The sequence below is a fragment of the Dermochelys coriacea genome, chromosome 2 (genome assembly GCF_009764565.3).
Source record: "Dermochelys coriacea isolate rDerCor1 chromosome 2, rDerCor1.pri.v4, whole genome shotgun sequence".
Taxonomy (NCBI): Eukaryota; Metazoa; Chordata; order Testudines; family Dermochelyidae; genus Dermochelys; species Dermochelys coriacea.
In genome coordinates, this window is record NC_050069.1 from 87,507,491 (window position 1) to 87,529,458 (window position 21,968).

Consider the following 21,968-nt stretch of genomic DNA (forward strand, 5'->3'; position numbering starts at 1 on the left):
AGAATGGCCCCTCTGGGGCTATCAATTTAGACCAGGCCAAGGCTCCTCTAAAATTTAATTTGGAATTAGACTAGTGTTTAGCAGTCCTCAGGGAACTGACACTCCCCTGTTTGCACCTCTGCTGGCATAACCCTTTATGCACTCCCCGCAAACTACAGCGGGTGAAAAAATGGCTGGTCTTGAAGATTTGGCCCCATATCGACATATTTATCTAGAACCAGGACATGCATTCTGTGCCATGTAGACAAACAACAACGAAGAGGTCCCCTAGTCATGGTAAAAAAATACTTTAATAAAAAAACTCATGTGTTTGTACAGATGAGGTTGGACTGTGTTTTGTACACCTTTTAATAGGAAGGCTTTTCTTTTCTGAAACCCTTTTCCCCTACTTATCCCAGATCTCTTCCATGGACCAGATGGGAGGATTTTGCCAATCTCTAGATTGAGAAAGTAACTTCTTTACAAGGCTGACAACTGCACAGGCAGTCAATAGGTGTCTGGCAAAATACAACAACTAATAAATGTTCATCATTCAATGATTTTTAAAGGGATAACTCTACCCCAACAGACTCAGATTCATATAAGACCTTAGCAACTGAAATACATCTGATCCATGAACATTAAAAATACCACAATCCCATTTTAAGAACTGGATTTTTTCCTGGTGTCCTTGGGAAAAATTTCCCCTCCTTCCATTGTTGTTCACTATGCTGTTTGTTGATTGGTTGCCCACCCTCCAACCTAGATATGTGCTGCATGCATATGGTTATAACATGCTTTGCGAGTCTTTTTGGCCAAAGCACTTCAGTAAATGTAAGGATTTTATCATTACTCGCTAGTTCTGTGAATGCACAATAAAAAGCAAAGAAATACTACTGCTATAAAGCAGGCTCAGCTGAGGCATCAGACAGCATCACTAAAAGCTTGTAATAGATCGTAATTTGTTAGACATGATAAATAAGACCTTTCCATAACGTTTTCACACTATCATAGTGGATTTGAGGATTTCAAGTTTAACTTTCTTTCTAGCCCTCTCTTTGAAAGATTATCTATCTCTGAGATAATTTGATTAAAAATTATTTGTGTTTTTTGCTAAGAATATTTTAAAGGTTTATAGTAAAGTGAATAAAAATCAGCCAATAAAGTTAGTTGCTGTAGAAGATCATGCATCATTCAAAATGTGAAAATACCAGAATAGATTTTATATGCAGTATAGTTCCAAAGGACAGAGATGTCCTGACATAAATATTATACAGAACGTATGTCTGTGCACAACAAAAGAGAAAAATCAAACAACAAATCAATGGTAGAATTTTTTTAGCTGAATTTTACTAGTACATAAGCACGTGTCTGAAGAAGGTGGTAAAAAAAATCCAGAATTTGTAGAGGAACTCCAGATTTTTGATGTGGTATTTCACATTCTTCATGCTCACTGCTTTCCTACTTAGAACAAGCAATGCAGAAGATGCTGCAGGCGATGCAGTGGAAACATTCATTCTACAGTCATTATTTTTTTGAGGAATCAGGGTTGCAACTTCCATTTTCAATGCTGACAAGTTATCAGGAAGGACTGAAAAATTCCTTAGGGGGATCTCTCCCTTTGGAGAATATCAGCACACAGCCCCACATTTTGGTATACTTAATCTAGCAACCTTACCTGTGACTAATTACTTTAAAATGCAAAAGGATTTGGTGCCAGAAAGAATGACTATTACATTATATAGCAGCAGAGATTTCTGGCTGGCTGTCAATAATATCATACTTTAAAACTTAATAAATGCAGAGATCTCTTTTCATTTTATTATTATGTGTTAGTTCCACTTTGTAATACTAATAGAACAAAAATTCTCAGGTGGTCAAGTAATTCTCAAGTTTCAAATCACCTGGGACCCAATTCTGTCAGGTTATTCACAGTGAATAACCGTGCTTTATTATGTAAATAGTCCCACATTGATTGATTGAACTACTAAGGGCTTGGCTACACTTGCTAGTCAGAGTGCATTAAAACAGCCCTGGGCATCCTAGCTCACTACCCATCCACACTGGCAAGGCATGGAGAGTGCTCTGACTCCACAGCTAGAGCGCTCCCGGTACTCCACCTCGGCGAGAAGATTAACGCTTGTTGCACCTTGGCTGAAATGCCCAGGCATCAGTGTGAACGAGGTGTTGCATTACTTCACTCTGATCAGCCTCCAGAAAAGTCCCATAATCCCCTTAAATCAAGTGGCCACTCTTCTCATTGTTTTGAACTCGCTGTAGGAATGCGGATATGCCCTTTGAAAGCTCCGTTTGTGACAGCTGGCATGCTTATCTGCTCTGAGTCAAAGCAACCATTAGTGTGTGTGTGTGTGTGTGTGTGTGTGTGTGTGTGAGTGTGTGTGTGAGTGTGTGTGTGAGAGAGAGAGAGAGAGAGAGAGAGGGAAGCTGGGGCGGAGGGGGCGGTCCGCTGCTGTCTGAACTTACAAGACAGCATTCTGACATGCTCTCAGCCCCCCAAAAACCCACTCTCTCTCCCCCCACACACACACAACACGCTCCCTCTCACACTCCACCCCCCCACACCCATTTGAAAAGCACGTTGCAGCCACTTACATGCTGGGATAACTACCACAATGCACTGCTCTCTGTGGCCATTGCAAGAGCTGCTAATGTGGCCACGCCAGTGTGCTTGTAGCTGTCAGTGTGGACAGACTGCAGCGCTTTTCCCTACTGCGCTCTTCGAAGGCTGGTTGAACTCAAAGCGCTCTACATCTGCAAGTGTAGCCATGCCCTAAGGCTGGCAGAATTAGACTCTTGTATTCTGTCTTGTAAAACCACCTCAAACAAACTAAAATTGCCTAGAATTGCCCTCTCTGTCATGCGTTATTACTTAATTCTAGTCACAGTCAGGAGTGGTCTGGTACACCTAAGGCTCTATCAGCATTTCTAGTATATATCACAAAATCACAGCTGACATGGTTGCATGGAACATCCTCAGTCATCTAGTCTAAAACACACAGGAAGCTATTTGAATTCATTTTTACTGAAACTTGGTGTACATACTTGTCAACACAGGATCTGATTTTTATTAATTTTTAGCACCATTAAGATATATGGTTTTCCTCTTTTGTAAGTAGTTTGTGTCATATTTTAACAAAAGGGAAAAAAGCTGATATTTAACATTTAAGCCATTTCAGACAGTTATCCCTTACTTGACTATGTATACTATAAAAAAATTGAAATATCCAATTTACAACTAATAGTTTTTAAATTATTTGCAACACAGTTCTTGTCCACTTAAGGTGATCAATTCCACTTAATGGTTTTTTTTATTGGAATTCACCTAAGTTCCTGAAAAAAAACCAACCCCCGCTACCCACCCTCTGTAAGACATTTTACAAAGATATGACCATATGCATTAAGGCCCCAATTCACCAAAGCATACACCTAATTTTAAGTCCATTGACTTAAACATGTGCTTAAATACTAAACAATGGATCTTGAAATAACTTCCTTTACACTACTACAAAGCTGGAACTAAGTCCCACATATTAATATCTCCATAGTATGGATTTGACATAAACATGCACATTACACATTGTGTTTATTGCGTATCAAAAATGTTCTCAGGAGCCTCGGGTATCCTTGTTACACACGTTCCTTTGGATGTAACATCAGAGCTATCCTTAATACACCTTCAAATTTGGTGTTTTTCAACACAACACACAAGTGCACAGCTAAAATAATTTCCTTTACAATTAACTACCAATGGGAGGCATGTCCTTTGAGTTTTAAATACCATGCCACCATGATGTTGCTGTTGAGAAAATAAAAGCAAATAGTAACAGTTTATGCAAAATCCTACAATATACCCAAACATCAGGCATCTAACAAGAACTGTGCCAAGGATATACAGGATCAAAAAAGCTTATGACAACAAGAAAATAGCATATATTCTCATATGCCATAAAGAAGAAAGCAGAAGTTAAGTAATTGCACTGTTCTATAGATATAAGGAAAAAAACACAACTTTTCCAAACCCATTGCAGTATTAAGGACGAAGAGTCAGCAAGCTGAATTTCCTTGCTTTTGTTGGTTTTAGTCACTCAGAAATAAAGATGGTCTTTAATCTGCAAAGTTAAAGTTAAGATCAAAGATCCTAACGTTTGTAGGTATTTGAATCCAGGGTTTTGCCTATTTCCACTCAAGAATCTTCACATTATTGTAAAATGGTTATTTTATTTTCAGTATAAATTAGTTTTGTAATTACCAGCTCTCTCTATAACCATTTTTGCAATAACAGCGTCACAGAATCTGAAAATGTCTGGATTATGTGATAACCACTCTCCTTTTCTTCTACAATATTTTACAGTTATTGGAATGGAGTCAACCATAGAAGTTTTTGCAAAAATATAGTTGGTAGCTCAGGAATCATTTCTGAAACAGAATTTACAAAGATCAAGTTGAGAAAGTTGGACAGCTATAATAACTGCAAAAATTCTAACTAGAAAGAAATTCTTTATGAGATATTGAACATTTTCATCAAATTCATAGAAAGGATTTGAGCTCTAAAATTAAAGCTTGCTTCATTGTGGTCTTTTCAAAGATCTCAGTCAGCAAGCTACTGGAAGAGTCCAGTTATGAAGGGTAATAGCAAATCCAATAAAGACATGAATATAAAATAGACATCATATAATTTTAACTTTCTTCCTAACAGAGAACCAGCACAGGTAAAGGTACATTCCCATTGTGCCTATCCATAGAGTAATTTTCAAATGTCAAAGAATTCTCAATGAATGCTGACAATAGGGAACACTTGCTCAAAGGCTAGCATGGGACTGAAGTAGGCACAACGGACCCAGTCCTGCAAAGTGCTTAAGTAAGATAGATGTGGGCAGACTGAAGAAAGGACTTTATGGATCAGCACTGGAACACTCATACACAGAGTAAAGGGGATAAAGGAATAGTTTAGGGGAATTAAACAAAAAAACATAGCACCAAGTTTTGTACTTAACATTTTGTTTGTATGCCATCTATTTATTATAGATTCATAGATTAACAGATTCCTAGATTGCAAGGTCTTAAGGGACCTCTGTGATCATCTAGTTTGACCTCCTGTGTAACAGGCCAAATAATTTCCACAAAATAATTCCTTTTGAATTAGAGCATATTATTAAAAAAAGTATCCATCTTGATTTAAAAACTGCCAGTGATTGAGAATCCACCACAACCCTTAATAAATAGTTCTAACGATTCATTACCCCTCACTGTTAAAAATTTACACTTTATTTTCAGTCTGAATTTATCATGCTTCAACTTCCAGCCATCAAATCTTGTTATATCTTTGTCTGCTGAAGTGAAGTGCTCATTACCAAATATTCCTTCTCTGTCCTTTTAGATTTTGATCCAGCCACCCTTTAACCTTCTCCTTGTTAAGCTAAATAGACTAAACTCCTTCTATCTATCACTATGAAGCATGTTTTCTAATTGTTAAAAAATCATTCTCATGGCTCTTCTCTGAACCCGCTCCAATACATCAACATCCTCCCTGTGGATTGTGATTGTGGAGACCATAACTAGACACAATATGCCAGCAGAGGTTGCACCAGTGCCAAACACAGAAGTAAAAATATTGTCTAACTTGTCTATTTATAATGTAAATTCTTAAGTGCAGGGAACATCTCCGGCTCTGTGCTTGTACGGCAGAAGGGGGGCTTCAGTCTCTGAATGGGGCATACAGAAGCAGCTGTAATTCAAAACCACCATAAACAACAACAACATTAAAGTCAATGGGTCTACTCACATGAATAGGTGCTGGAACTAGGGATGCTGCTGCACCCCATAGCTTCAAATGATTTTCTTCCCAGTTTGGGGTGCCCTCAAAATTCTGCATGGAAATGAAATTGGCTTTCACGCCATCAAGTGTTATAAATGGGCTAAATCACAACCAAGTTTCAAATTCATTTAATTGTTTGTGAATTTACACTATCTGAATAGCTCTGATAGAATTCATTTGTAGAGAATCTGGGCTGCTTTCAAAGGTCAGGCTGGAAGAGTATCTGTTTGGAATAAAGGAGTAAAAAAAAAAATTGCTCAAGAGGCTATTGTATCACTGTGCTGAACTGAAGTACAAATAGAGTTGTTAATATGCTTTTCAATTAGTGTTATCTCATTATATCCCCTCCATCTTCAATTTCCAACTACTTTGCTACATTGTGTTTTTCTTTAATACAGAGGGAGTAAATGGGGGTGATTTAATTATTAATTACAAGAAAGGTGCTGTACAAAGAAGAACTGCACAGATTAGATCTTCATTAGTTTAAAAATGCCTTTCACTGAGGTAATCCTATAGTAGGACCAATGATTGGAGGTTTTTTTCCATTACTTATAATTTACTAATACATAATGGGCTATATGATCTCAGTGCTTAACGCTTCACCAGATGTTTATTTTGTTTTGCTATGTTTAGTGGTGACAACAGATTACAAAGCAATCTCAGTAACGTAATTATAGATGAGATAAATATAGCCAATGCACCTTACAATTTAATTCCCTTTAAATGGCTTATGTTGAGCACAGCAATTAAAAATACTACTATTACAAAAAATAATTATTTTGATAATATGAGTAAGACCAGAAGGACCTATTTCAGTATCATTGTTTATATGTTACCCCTTTATTCATTCTGCTGAAACTAAGTCAGTTTTCTTTATCCAGACTGTTTTGTCCACACAAATTGTGATTTGACCCCCCCCCCCAAAAAAAAAAGGTTCTGGAAAACTGGTATCTTCCCACCTTAACATTTGTACAAAGCAAAAAGAAGTAAATACTAACTAACGTCCTGACACTTCAAAATACTTATTCAGTCTTTTTCTTGGTTTCTTTTTAACTTGTTTTTGAAAAAAGCTTTGCTTAAGTAACAATGTGGCAGGGTCATGCTTTGCGATCAGCTCTGAGAGAGGGAGGATGAGAACTGGTCGTTACATCAAAGAAGAAACAAGAGTCCACGGTGTAATAATCTTCAGTGTAGTTCTATTCGTATCTCTTCCTGTGATTTATATGATACAAGCTTAGGACCCAATTGATCTAGACTGGTGTATCAGAGATTGCAGATTTCCCTGTCAAGGGTATCGAGTGAGGGGATGGGGGGAGGGGAGGCCTGAACAAGATCATCGTAAAAATGGCAACCCCAAAGATCTTAAACTGAAATTGTTCTTATTTCAGGATGCCTTCTGAAAGCTGGTCCTGTGGAGTGCTTAGCACTTTAGGGTAAAAATTAGTAAAGTGATATTTACTTACCACCACTCTTTGATTTAAAAGACAATCCTAGAGACTGGCAGACTGGCAATCCTAGAGACTGACACTCTCTATTTTCCCTCAGACAGGTATACCAGGGGCAGCAACAGTGCAAACTTTCATAAAACATCCCACCAATGTACCTCAAACTTGACCAGCTCCAAACAAGAAGGTAGGCTAATTTTTATGAGTGTTCAATGCCTGCCCACTGTGCTGGGAAAGGAGCCAATTGTGATAGACATATTTTCTGATGTGAATAACTGTCCAACAACTAATGGAGTCAAACCATCAACTCATTTTATTCAGGATACCTGCACATGATACCAACATTGTCTCGCTTTATTACCAACATTGTGTCGCTTTAATCCAGTGCCCCAGAAATGGAGACTCCATAACCCTCTGAAAGCCCCTGAGGGTATGTCTCAAGTGAAGTTATGATTGTAGACACATGGAAGCTTTAATTTAGCTAGTACGGATAACAGTAATGTTGATATGGCAGCATGTACTTCACCATGGTATAGCCACCAGAATATAAGCTACTAAGGAGCCTGTTACTCAGTTTGTTAGCCATGCTGCCACATCTACACTACTATTGTTACCCAGGCTAGCTAAATTAAAGCTTGTACATGTATGACTACCCGTGTTACAATCACACCTTATCTTGCAGCGTAGACATACCTTAGGTGATCTCTAACCCAATTACATTATCTTTACACCTTTCATGGGACTGTTAATACATGCTCTGAATGCTATTGTTACTCTGAATGCTATTTAAACAATGATAATATTAAATATTACCAGTACATGTTAAATACACACACAAAAATAGTTGTGCCACAGGGCGTAGCTCCTCTCCCGCCTTCTCCCCACAGAAACTGCAAGGACTGCAGTGGTTGTGCTTTCACTTTATTCTTTTATTTTAAGTTCCTTCTGCCATTTCTACAACAATCCCCGTACAACAGTCTATGTACAGCACTCTTGAGGGGAAGTGAGGTCTCCCTCCCTTGAGGCCTCTGTGTTTCTGAACTCAACTAGCCCTGGTCTCCCCTCCCTCTCTTCCTGGCACTTCCTTCCTGCCTCTTTATCACCCATGGATTGATGGGGTAATTGGCTTTTTTAGGCCATCCAGTAGGCCAGCCTGATTATCTAATGACAGCATTAATAATGATATAATAATCAATAAACAATAATCAGCATTCTCAAGGGGAACTGATCACTCAGATGTGAGAGTGCAAACTTACCTGTTTGCTTACCTGCATTCTGTCACAGGCTGCATGATACAAGCTGACCACTGACTCAAGGCTTACATATTCTGATTTCCAAATGTGATGTATCACATTGCAAACCTTCTCTCCGTTTTAACTTACACTATAGAACTATAGCTCAAACCTCTTATCTCCCTGGATACCACTGCAATTAGACCAGACAAATTCATTTAGTTGTGACTCTCAAGCTGTTATCCCCAGTGGTCAGTCCTCACTGGAGGAGGGGTTGTAGAACCACATTACCTACATTTGCCTCTTCCTGCAGTGCAGCAGATAGTGCATAACTTCTAGTGAATGTTGGAAGAGAAGACCATGTTGCTGCCCATAATCAGGGCATTGTGTGCCACAAACACTGCAGAGGCTGAATGTGCTCTACTTGAGCATGCTGTGAATTTGCCAGGAGGCATTACCCCTTTGACAGTCTAACATATTGTGATGGAGGTGTTGATCCATTTCAAGAATCTCTGAGTCATGACTGGTTTGTCTCTCTAATGTTTGGCATAAGAAATAAAGATCTGGGAAGAAACTCAGATATACGGACTGATTCAGGTTGAAGTCTCTTTATAAGAGAAATTTAGGGTGTGGTCTAAGCTGAAACTTGTCCTTGAAGAAAACTGTATATGGTTATCAGTGAACAATGCATTCAGTTCTCTACTCTCCTAGGAGAGTACGCGATGGCAACTCAGAAAGCTATCTTCACTGACAGATGTAGGAGCAAGCATGGTGCTGGGACCTCAAGAGGAAGATCCATAAGAATATACAACACTAAATTCAAATCCCAAGAAGAAGTTGGATATCTATCTAGAACTTTCAAGAATCTGGTCATAATAGGGTTAATGAACACAGTCTACCCATCTATAGGGTGAAACACTGAGATGCACCCGAATAGAGCTGATGGCTAGATCTGATTCCTCAAGGTGCAACAGATAGCCCAAGATTGTTTGACTCTTAATCTGAGCCAAGGACATATTATGGGAAGTTGCCCAGATAGAGAAATGCTTCCACTTACTCAGGTAAGTAGCTCTTGTGGAAGGTTTTCTGCTATTAAGGAGAGCATTTTCGACTGCTACTGAACACAATGTACCTCTGCATTCAACCACTGATCAATCATAATGTGAGATACAGCACTTGAGGATTCAGGTGCAGCACAGGACCCTAGCTCTGTGTCATGAAGTCTCTGGTTACTGGTAACAACAAGGGATTGAGTGGATACTTTTTACAGAACTGAATACCAAGTCTGTCTTGGCCAGGCTGGAGCTATAAAGGATCATTCTGCCATGGTCTTGTTTGAGCTTGAGGATGACCCTGGGAATGAGGGGTACTGTTGAGTATACATATATCAGATCTTAGTCCCATGGCAATAAAAAAGCATCTAATATTGGTCCAAGGTTGTGAGCAGCCCTGGAACAGATCCAGGAACATTTCCTGTACTGCCCAGCTGCAAACAGATCCACCAATAATAGAAAACCCCCATGTATATGCTTAAATTGAAGGATCTGCTCAGACAGTCCACCAGGCCATTTTGAACCCCAGCAAGTGAGATAACTTGAGAGTGACTGACCTCTGAATGCACAAATTCTGCAACTTGACTGCCTCCTGACGGAGACTGTCTGACCTGGTACCCTCTTGCTTGTTCACATAAGACAATGCTGTGATGTTGTCAGCGAATAATTGGACAGTTTTGCTCTGAATGTAAAGCAGGAACTGCCAACATGCCTAGAATATTGCATGCAACTCAAATACATTTATGTGTAACTTGCCCTCGTGGGCAGTCCACAAACCTGGCTGTGGAATATGTTGCATCCAAAAAAGCCTGCAGAGCTGATTGAGACATGAGGCAGCCCTGGGTGATGAGTGATTACAATTGTTCTCCGGAACCCTCTAGCAGGTTGCTTGTAATGGGACATTGCCTCCCAGTTAGAGAGGTCAGACCTTGAGACAACAGATTATTATAGTTGGTGATCCGGAGTTGTAATCTTACTGCAGAATATTTTTTCTACCAAATGTTTGAGCTTTGGGGATCTTTAGTTTGGAGGTAGCCCTGCCAACTCCTCTCATTCACCATGGCCGCTACTAATAAGCCAGGTGTGGGATGTAAATAAAACTGCTCAAACCCTTGGGACAGAAGCTGGTATTTATGTTCCATTCATCTGGCCATAGGTGGAATGGAGGAAGGACTTTGCCACAGTGTTTTGGCTGGCTGCATAAGGGCCTCATTGGTAGGCAGGGCTACCATTCCTACCACAACAGGATGAAGAGTGTCAGTCAGCTTGTGGGTATTCTCCATCACTAGCCCCACTTGAATGCCCAGAAAAGCTGCCATTCTCCTAAAGAGCTTCTGAAATGCCTGAAAAGTCAGAGATGCATGATGAGGAGGATGCATAAGGGGGAGGCAAAGAAGTTAGCTCTCAAGGCTGTTCTTGTGGTACCAGGGCAGGTTGCAACTCCAGAGCAGAGCAGGTAAATCCTGAGCTTGAGGTTCTGAAGGCTGATCGGTATCAACCATCACAGACTCTTGGTACTAGTAGGAGATAGTAGATCCCCAGAAGGGAGCTACTCATATGAGCTATTGGCAATATAGAGCTGGATGCTGGAGGCATCCTAGAGGGCAACCAATAGGGCCACTGATGGGGCTGGAACAGTACCGGGGCCCCAGACATATCTGGCCCAAGCATCTCAATCCCTGGTTAAGCTCTTCTCAAACCCATGCTGATAAGTGTGGGCAGTGGATTGGGAGGAAACTGTAGACTCCTGGTATTGAGATACTCGACAGCCTACCTCAGAGTCTGATGAAGACACAGAGTATTCTGAGATCTATGGTGGTGTGGTACCGGAAGGGGACCTCTGTGACTGAGATCTAGATCTGCAACAGGGATGTGGCACTAGGGAAAGTATGGGCAGCTTCCTAGCCGCCAGTCACATGCAGTGTGGAGGAACTGGTTCTGGACCAGAAGAAATGGAAGGAGGTGGTACCAAGCCCAAAGCTGATGACCCCAGAATAGAGTGTTCCTGTGCAGATGATCTCAGTATCTCTGCTGCCGAGAGTCTTCAACCTGAAGCAATAGTGAAGGTGGTACAACAGGCATAACAAGTCCATGGGCACAGCAAAAACCTCTGGCACAGTCAGTACAGATATGGGTGGCTGTACCGCAGTGATTTGGGACAACTGCTCCACTGCGGCTGAAGAGGTAGCCAGTCTTGCCAGTCCTTCGGAGGACTGATGTACTGATGTCTCAGGTCTCTCTGTATGAGCTAGTACCAGGGAGCAGCAAGCCAAAGGGCTCGCGCTACCATCAGTACCTGAACAATCTTCTGTAGAGGAGTCTTGCATTCTGGACTCTGAAGAGCCCAATGCCACCTTCTTCATGTGTTTCTGGGGCCAGGACTGTTCTGAAGTCTTGGGCCTCAAAGAAGACAGTCCCAATGACAGGGATCTCCCACATCTCCTATCTGCAGAAAAGCTGGGGGAAGCACTTCGAGAAGGAATCAAAGAACCTGCCATGGATGACCAATGGGGTTCCAACTCCAGCCTAAGGGCAGCCTCAACCAAGATGTAACAGAGATGCTCCTCCCTCAACTTCCTTCTCCTGGTCTTGATTCCATGACAACTAGGCTAATGGACAAACTGATCTTACACAACCTTCACACAAGCACTTGAGACAGTGCAACTGAGGGCCACTGACTGGCACAGTCTCTCTGCAGCCTGAGTAAATTTGAAATCTGGGGACCGTGGTCAGGGTCCCCCACTACTGGGTGGGGCACAATGACCCTCCTGGCTGGAAAATACTACTAAGAACTAAAGTTTGAAATAAAATAAAAAATAAAGGAAGAGAATAAAAAATGTAAGCATCAAGCAACTAAAAAAAGTACCACTCAGTAAATCATGTGGGTGATACGCTTTTTGTTCATACACCTCTACAGTGCCATCGCGTGGATATGTTTTTTGTTCACACACCTCTACAGAGATACGCAAGCCCTCAAAGAACAATTACCAGAAATCCTGAATAACTTGACTAGTGTGGTCCAACTGAGGCCTGTCACAAGGACATTAAAAAAAAGCTGCTTCTTTAAAAAGAATCAACATCCAACAAATTGATACTCTTTGGAGTGAGGGACTTCCTCCTCTAAGCGCTAAGTAGAATAGGAGATCAGTTTCACATTTCCCAGTTAAACTGTTGCAGCTTGAAAGTAAACACTGAATATCTTCTTGAAACAAGGAAAGAGCACCTGTCTGCACAGTTTTTTATCAGTGAAATTTTAAAATAAATCCTCCTTATTTATTTCACAGGAAAGGTACTATTGATATCTATCACATTCTCAAGAAAAGCCACAGGCTACACATCAGTCAGATAGGAAACAAAATCATTCCAAGAAATATCTTGCTTTAATAACTCCTTTAAAATTGCTGGTAAAGTTTGCAAACTTTGTCACTCCACTTACAACCAACGGTTGGCATCACTTGCGCTAATTTGTTTGTCATATGAAAAAGTTCTGCTCTGCAACTAAAAAAGGTACAAATAAAACTAACAACCCTACAGCAAAGAGGAACAGAAATTAAAATCCTCATTTTAAGGCTGGCTGACCAAGCCAATAATATTGATATTCTAATGGCTGTAACAACAGGATATAAATCTTTCCTAAATTATCTTTAATTCACAAAATGAGCTTCTCATTTTAATTTTGTTATTCAGACATGTAACATCACTTTGGTATTAAGGTATTAGCATGCTACCTTTTTATACTATCCACTGTCAGACTTGGCAGGTACTGGCCTACACTTGTTACACATAAAATGAACATTTTCCCCATTTTTAAATATATACAACTTCATACAGGGAGACTTACAATAAAGATATTATGTAGTCAAAATGCAAGATTAAAAGACAACTTCTTTCCATACAGTTTTTTTCAAAGCTGAGAAAAATCAGAAATTTTTCACACCAGATGTCAACATATATTAAATAAGAGAAATGAAACAACAGAAAACACACTAAAGGAGTCAAGGAAGTGTTTATTTGTTGGAACGTGGTAAATAGGCAATCTTATCTGCTCACTCTTTGTATATCATTGTCTCTCTCCTGTATTTTAATTTACACTATTTAAAAATCTATTAACTACCATACTTTAATAATCACACTTGGCTGTTTGCACTTCCCCCCCCCATACACCCTGGGAATTTCCTACTTGTCTAGATTCACCAAGGTCTTGTTTAATTGTTTTTTTAAAATATAAAACAAAAAAGGGCCATAAATAATGTTTTAGCACCGAAATAATAGTTTCTTTATGGGAGACTAATCCATAAGAATAAACTATTCTTAATCAGAGAGAGAGAGAGAGAGAGAGAGAGAGTCAATCAGAATACATTTTATATGTGTCTGAGGTCACACAGGAAGTCTGTGACAGAGCTGGAAATGAAATTCAGAACTCTCAAGTTCCCAGTCCACTGCACTGACCATTAAACGATCCTTTCTACTCTGTTCCTGAATGGCATGCACACTTTGTCCTTGGACATCGGTGTTCGCTCAAAATACTGTGCCGTTCTTTCCTGCCGAATACTAGTGATACTTTCCTTTAAATACTCCCCATGATGAAAATTATTTTGAGTAATGTGGCAGCATCCTTATGTATCCCTTTCATCCTCAGATGACCCTTCTGCTCCAGATAATAGCAAACTGACAGCTCTCTCCGACTGCACAACATATACATCTTCTGAACTCAAAAGGTAGGCCTCCCCCACCCTTTTCAAAAAGAACAAAAACATCTAACATTGCTCTGCAGCAGAATATTCTGGCCTGTGACTAGATGAAGGTCTTGGTGGTTAAGACAATTTTATTCTGGTACTAATTTGATTACTAGCCCTTGTGTTTAGGCCTAAACATGCCTGGTGAAACTGACGTATTTCCTTCCTTTGCTACCATTACACCTTACTATGCGCTGATCAGAAGCAGTGTTCCCAAGTCTTGCAATTTCACCATTAGTCTTATGACATTTTCTGAAATCTCTACCATCTAAAATCATGTCATTAGGGGAGTATCTCAGCTTACATTTAAAAAAAATGAAAATGTTTCTAGCCCTCATGGTTGTGGAGAAAAGCTGGAGCACGTGAATCCTGAAGGGTCAAAATCCAAGAGGCAAATGAATTGGATTCAGATTTTTTTTTAAAAAAATCGCATCGTTTTTAATCCAAATTTATTATAGGGGGAGGGGCCGACTCTTAATTTTTTACTGACTGAGTCTAGCAATACTACATTAGTGAAGGCAGCTAATGAATATTATGCAGGGCACTGCTTATTAACACAAAAGGGAGAAGGTTTTCTCAAAACTTCTCACCATGGCCAAGAAGCAGTTACATGAATCAAAAAGAGTCTGACTGCAACTTTTGAGGATGTACTTTTTGAGGATGTACAATGAGGATGTACTGTACACTCACAACTGCATTGTGTCCAAGGCTGCCGTGATGGCAGACAATTACACACCAGTAAATGGAATGTTACTATTGGTATGTTTATATGGCAACTACTCACTGGTCCTCCTGGCAACTTGCTCCTGGCAGGAGAGAGGCACATCTCTGGCACAGCCTCAATGCTCCAAAGAGCAGCAATCTAGGAAGCCTTATGCAAACTGTGCAAGGAGGGGGGCCCTGAGGGTGAAGTGCCTACTTCTTCCTGTTCCTTTGTGAGGAAGAGTAGGACCAGTGCACCATCTGGCCCAAAATAATCTGTTCAGTAAAATCTGAACAAATACATTCAAATAAGTGACAAGCAGAAAGAGACGCTGAACTCTCAAGTATACAATTTGCTATGATGTGTCCACTCAGCTCTATTCATTACCATAGGTCACAACTATTCACACTTTCGGTCATGTTATGGGGGAGAAAACAGGCTGAAAATATATGCACCCTAAACAAAACAGGTTTCCATTGACACTAGGAGTGTTGACTCCTGGAGACGCAGACCAGCTGCTGTTCTTTTAACCACTCCTAGTCCAATGCTCTTAGCTTGCACTTCCTCTTATATGCTCCAACTGGCCTCCTGAAAGGCCCACAGGGTTCAGATATTTCATGTTCCAGCTGTTAGCCCTTACCTCACTGGCCTGAGGTAAGCCCCTCAGCTTTCTAACTGCCACCTATCTCCTGCCTCTCCTAAGACTCAGACAGCTAGTGTACCCTACCATACAACATATAACAAAATTCCTACACTTGCGAAGTAGTGTATATTTATTGCATGTCTAAGAGCAGGGTTTGGGCAGATGCTGCTATAGGTAGAACAGAACGAATAATGAAAACATTTATTAAGAAGATTCCCTGATTAAACCATTCAATGAAAATGTTCATGAATTATTCACCCATCTCTATAAGCCGAGCAAATAATGAGCAAAATATCTGAATAATTTATTTGAATAATATCAGAAAATTCAATGAATAAATTATTCAAGATTGTTCAACTACTTCCAGCTATATGCATACAAAAGGTACTAGGCCATACTGCAGGTTTCTCCTAGGTATATTTTATTCTTCATTTGAAAATTTCATATTGTTCATTATGTTCCAAATCCAGGCCACTGCAATTGGATCCATGCATGCAGATCACTTTTCAGCTAAGATGATATGAAATCACCCTTGCTTGATGTTTTTGACACTCCTGAGTATTGTATGACTACGACAATAAGTACCTGGCCTCCAGAAACCAAAAGCATCACTTTTCGAGGACAAATTGAGTTTCCCCCAGACCAAAGAGTGAGATTCACAATGAATGCAGATTCCTTAATATAGGCTTTGCTAATGGCACAATTCTGGAACCCGGGATTGCAGTAAGCAGACTGTCTTTAAAAACAAACACACACATTTTCCTTTTTGGTATTCTGTATAATACAAGTATATGGCAAGCTGTCAGTTGTATTCAGAATTAGCACCTAGAAACTATCGTGATGTCTTCCTTATAAATGCTTAAAATAGATTAGATAGACTGATTACATATTCCTTAAAATTATAGTGAAAGCACTACAGCTTCTCTAAATTATGCCACTAAAAATCAGAGTTAGAAGTTACATAAAGCTAAGGTTGCTATAAATTGCCTCTTGTTGAAAGTTGTATAAAACATTCTGAAATCTGTCATATTCCACCTCTTCTGGATTTTTTTAAAATATCTTTCAGAGGTAGATCTACTCAGAGTTCTTTAAGGGTAATATTGCATCAGGAGCAACACTACTGAATGTTAGGCTCCATTTTGCATTTAAAGCAGATATTCAACCTCTTTGTTTCCTATGGGGAAAAAAGTGTAAATCTGGTGCAGAAACCCTGAGTAAAGCTTGATTGTTTTTTAAAGAAACTGAACTATTTTCAAGCAAATCTCTTAATTAGTTTCCAAATTCTAATAAATTAAAATTAGCCTTAAAAGAAGATCACATTCAGAGTCTCATAACTACTTGGGTTCTACTAGCGTAAAAATAAAAACTGTTGGAATTTTAAAAATTGTATATTGTGAGAATTTGGAAGTCTGTCAGAGGGTAAGACTTTTTTGCTCATTATCAAAATATTGTTAGCATTATTCATTATAACTGAATTCTTACATGTTGTGGGTAGCCACCAGAAAACGTGGTTTATGTTGACTACTTCTGTTCATTGACCTGGCAATGCAAAGTTTGGGGGGGGGGTGCAAGATTCTTTTTTATTATAGGGCTCCAATAACATTCCTGGCATCTGAAAGGTGGGGATTAACTCAATGCAAGGCAATGGGTTTTTCTAATCCTGGGCATTCACATTTCATTTCAGAAGATCTTTGTCAAAGCAACAGCTTCTGTAATGGCTCCTTTGTCAAAGACTTGGATCTCTGTGAAACTGTTCAGATGCCTTAGGACTGGTCAAGTCAAAGTATGATGGTTCCATAGCAGACAGAGATTCAGAAGAGTACATCTCCAACCACTGCTCACCACTCTCTGTTTGCTTACTACTCTATACCTCTTGAAAAACAGACTAAAGCCAACAGCCTTCCATTGCAAGGAGCACAAATATGAGGCATCTACGATTTGTCTTCAAGAGCTGTTTTCTACCTAGAAAAATATCAGAGAGCAGAAACTATCCTTTTTTAGTTAGAATCCTGGAATTAGCCAGTCTGATTAACTACTCCTCAGAGTGAGAATTAGGAGGTCTGAATGAGGAAGAAGGATGGGGGAGAAAAATGTTAAGCAGAGCTGATGTACATCGGGGGGGCCCTGCTGCGATTGGATTACCTTTCATGCCGTTTGTACAGAAGCCTTTTTTCAAGAAGCTTGAACTGATGGTTGGGGCACCACTGTCAGTTACTTGTATCCACAAAGATAAATGACAGCTCTTTGAAATCCTGAACAATATGACTCTTGCGATTTCCTAGGAACTTTGTCTGCCAAAGGAATAAAAGAAAAAAGACAAACAAATATAAGTCAACTGAAGAGCTACAGATTTTAGATTAATAAAATCTTATTTGAAACTGTGAAAAGAAGCCCTTGAGATATATATAATTCCTCGTTACAGAAGAATATTTCTTGAAAAGTAATTAAGACTTTCTAATTAACTTGCAAAGCAGGAGACACTTGTGAAAGTTGAATGATGCACTTAATCGTACACTTTCATTCCCGGCTGACATTAAGAATCTATTTGACTGTATCTAGGTGTTTATATTATACACATCATATGGTATCTAACCATTTCACTAACAAAGCCCTTATTTGTTACCCTTACAAATAATAAAAAACGTGGTAGGATTCTTAGTGAATGATGTGGAGATGGAGAGGACAGGTGTATCTATGAAGCAATAGAAAGATTAGGAATAATGTCTTTCATTGAAAAGGAAGAGATTAGCAGGTGCACAACTCTAGAACTGCAACTAATAACTTTGTACAAAGTCTCCTGAAAAACTAGGAAGAGCGAGGTAGCACATTACTGTTAGACACTACTGAATACCGCCAAAATCATATGGTATTGCCAAGAAAATCCATAAACTGAGTTCAATACACAGCAAAGCAGACAGCAGGTAGGGTAGGAAAACCACAGTGAAACAATAGGTTTCAGAGTAGCAGCCGTGTTAGTCTGTATTTGCAAAAAGAAAAGGAGTACTTGTGGCACCTTAGAGACTAACAGATTTATTTAGCATGGTGCCGTGACTCGAGTCATGGCACCATGCTCAAATAAATTTGTTAGTCTCTAAGGTGCCACAAGTACTCCTTTTCTTTTTACAGTGAAACGAGTCAGCTATCCATCATTGACCACCCAAGTTGTCAGATGCTGCAAAGCATTTGATTAACTAAAGCTGCACATAAAAAGGGATAGTCTGTCTGTAATAATTCTGTCTTCTAAAGAACAGCCACCCCTCCCTCCCTCCCCTTCCAAAAATCATTCCCCTTTTCTCCAATCTATTCATTGCTCAATCTGTGTTACATATTCCACACTGACAGCAGCTGACTGCAGTGAATAAATTTCTTTCTTTCACACTTCATTCATTAGTTGGGATATTTCTTCCTTTGCTGATGGCATATTCAACACATTTTAAACAACCATATAATATAGATATTTAGGTTTCCTGTCAGATTTTTTAAAATTGCTAATAATCACTGCAGGAATGGAAGAAACAAAGAGCGATTTGGATAAATTTTTAGCTGCAGCATCCAGCAACTCAAAGTAATGGGCTTTGATAAAAGAAGAATAATTATTGCATTTAAAATTCTTCCTAATGGCATGGATAATCCATGGCAGTTTCCTGTTCTTCGTCCAACTTAGATAAGAGGACATAAATAGAAACAATGTAAATATGAAAGGAAAGTTAATGAAAACAGACCCAATATCAAGAGGCACAAAGAAACTAACAATTCATATCAGCGTGTGAGAGAGAAGGCTCGTGCAATACGATTTCCTCACCCATCTCCCTGCGCCAAAAAGATTGTAGCCAAAGAGAGCCCTTGCTTCAGAATCTCTAAACTTTGAACTAGTCCAGGCAGAACTCATGACATTTTCATCCATACTACAAGAGTTCTCAAATATTTCATAGCATGAACCAAAGATAGGGCCACAAATCACCTCCTTTCCCACATATAATGTCCTTAAGGCAACTACAATAGTTGCTTACATGGAAAAATAATATCAGGAAAGTAGTAAATGTGTATTTATCTGTCTTTTATATGACTTAGTGGCTTGAAAGAAGAATCAGGACCATATGACCAGCCACCTCTCTGTAAACCACCACCAAGTACTCCACAAACCACAGTTTGAGAACCTCTCCCTACTACATTCTGGGCTGTTTAGTTTTACCCTCATAACCACCTTCTCTGATTGATAATCCAAATACACAATGTATCTATGTAAAAAACCTGACATTTCTGGTAAAGGTGTCTCTTACAGCTACTCTCCTGTCTTCTTCAAAAAAAGAAAATAAAAATTCACCACATTCACTTTCAATGAAAGGCATTATTCCTAAACTTTCTATTGCTTCATAGATACACCTGTCCTCTCCATCTCCATACACTTTTGCTCATCCCATAAAAATAAAAGGGAGTTGCACAGTTTTCACACACGTGAATTTCTTCCAATCAAATGATCAAGTGTCCCATTTCCATTTACACCAGAGGAAAAGGTGGAGGTTTTTTCATTTTTTGTTTTAATAGCAAACATGGCAGCATTGCACTATTTGCAAAAGTGCATTTTTAAAAGTTTTCTGAATAAACAACCCAAAAATGAAATTGATGAAGTGAGCTGTAGCTCATGAAAGCTTATGCTCAAATAAATTTGTTAGTCTCTAAGGTGCCACAAGTACTCCTTTTCTTTTTGCAAATACAGACTAACATGGTTGCTACTCTGAAAGGGAAGGGTAAACACCTTTAAAAATCCCTCCTGGCCAGAGGAAAAACCCTTTCACCTGTAAGGGTTAAGAAGCTAGGATAACCTCGCTGGCACCTGACCACAATTACCAATAAGGAGACAAGATACTTTCAAAGCTGGAGGGAGGGAAAAACAAAGGGTCTCTCTCTGTCTGTGTGATGCTTTTGCCGGGGATAGAACAGGAATGGAGTCTTAGAACTTCGTAAGTAATCTAGCTAGATATGCGTTAGATTCTGATTTCTTTAAATGGCTGAGAAAATAAGTTGTGCTGAATGGAATGTATATTCCTATTTTTGTGTCTTTTTGTAACTTAAAGTTTTGCCTAGAGGGATTCTCTGTGTTTTGAATCTGATTACCCTGTAAGGTATTTACCATCCTGATTTTACAGAGGTGATTCTTTTTACTTTTTCTTCTATTAAAATTCTTCTTCTAAGAACCTGATTGCTTTTTCATTGTTCTTAAGATCCAAGGGTTTGGGTCTGTGGTCACCTATGCAAATTGGTGAGGATTTTTATCAAGCCTTCCCCAGGAAAGGGGGTGTAAGGGTTGGGAGGATTTTTGGGGGGAAAGACATTTCCAAACGGACTCTTTCCCAGTAATATACCGGTTAGACATTTGGTGGTGGCAGCGATAAAGTCCCAGGGCAAAAGGTAAAATAGTTTGTACCTTGGGGAAGTTTTAACCTAAGCTGGTAAAAGTAAGCTTAGGAGGTTTTCATGCAGGTCCCCACATCTGTACCCTAGGGTTCAGAGTGGGGAAGGAACCTTGACAGGAGTTAACAGGAAATTTCAGTCAATCACAAGTATTTCAGCTTGCTGCACATTTCCAGTTGTGAAACTACCTGGAAGCACATCAGCAAAGTGAACTTGATCAGCAAAAATGCTACTGCTGAGTGTAAAACTTCAGCAAATAAAGTTGAATTTCACTTTGGAGTTTTGTTCTTAACATAAGCTACAGTACCATAAATCATGAACAACAGACCCATAAAAGGAATTCATGAGATACAGGACTTTTCTATGGACATAAAGAGCTCAGTGAAATCCTGGCCCCACTGAAGTCAATAGAAAAATTCCCATCCATTCCAATGAGGCAGGATTTCACCCTTTATCTTTAAAAGCAGTCCCCGATGAGATTTCATTCAACATAAAAACATCTTGAGGGAGCACTCCAGTTTCATCCAACAGACTGGGCCACATGTAGAGAATACTGATGGGCCAGACTGCGTAAGTCTTCTCTGTGAATGTACAATTGGGGCTAGAGGGGTCAGGAGTTCCTTTTTCTTGTCTCTCTGTATAGCAGTTGGGCCTCCTGACCTCCCTGGAGTATAAAGATTGTTCCCTCCATGCATCTTCTGGGGACCAAAAAGCCCAAAGGGAAGGGTTTGGTCACGTCAATGCCTTTTTCACAATTCACCCAGCTGAGCTGGCCAGTTGTGCTGAGGGAGTATGCTACACCTGAAGAACTGTGGCAGTGAATGTGTGTCCTCTGCATACCAGTTAGCACCAGGAGAAATTTCCTGACACTTAATTCTTTCTGGGAAGGGAGGACTCTGCACAGTGCATAGCTCCAGGTTCTGCCTAAAT

General features: G+C 39.6%; 1 protein-coding gene across 2 annotated transcripts in view; it reads right to left on the bottom strand.

Moving 5' to 3' along the window:
- DLGAP1 (DLG associated protein 1) overlaps window positions 1-21,968 on the bottom strand; it is a 640,732-nt gene that overhangs the window by 507,195 nt on the left and 111,569 nt on the right. The window contains exon 2 of one of the 2 annotated variants that reach the window (XM_038393157.2): window positions 17,769-17,917. The exons of the other annotated variant lie outside the window; for it this stretch is intronic. The gene's annotated coding sequence lies outside the window, so the exon portion shown is untranslated. The remainder of the gene's footprint in view (window positions 1-17,768; window positions 17,918-21,968) is intronic. 2 annotated transcript variants of the gene reach the window in all.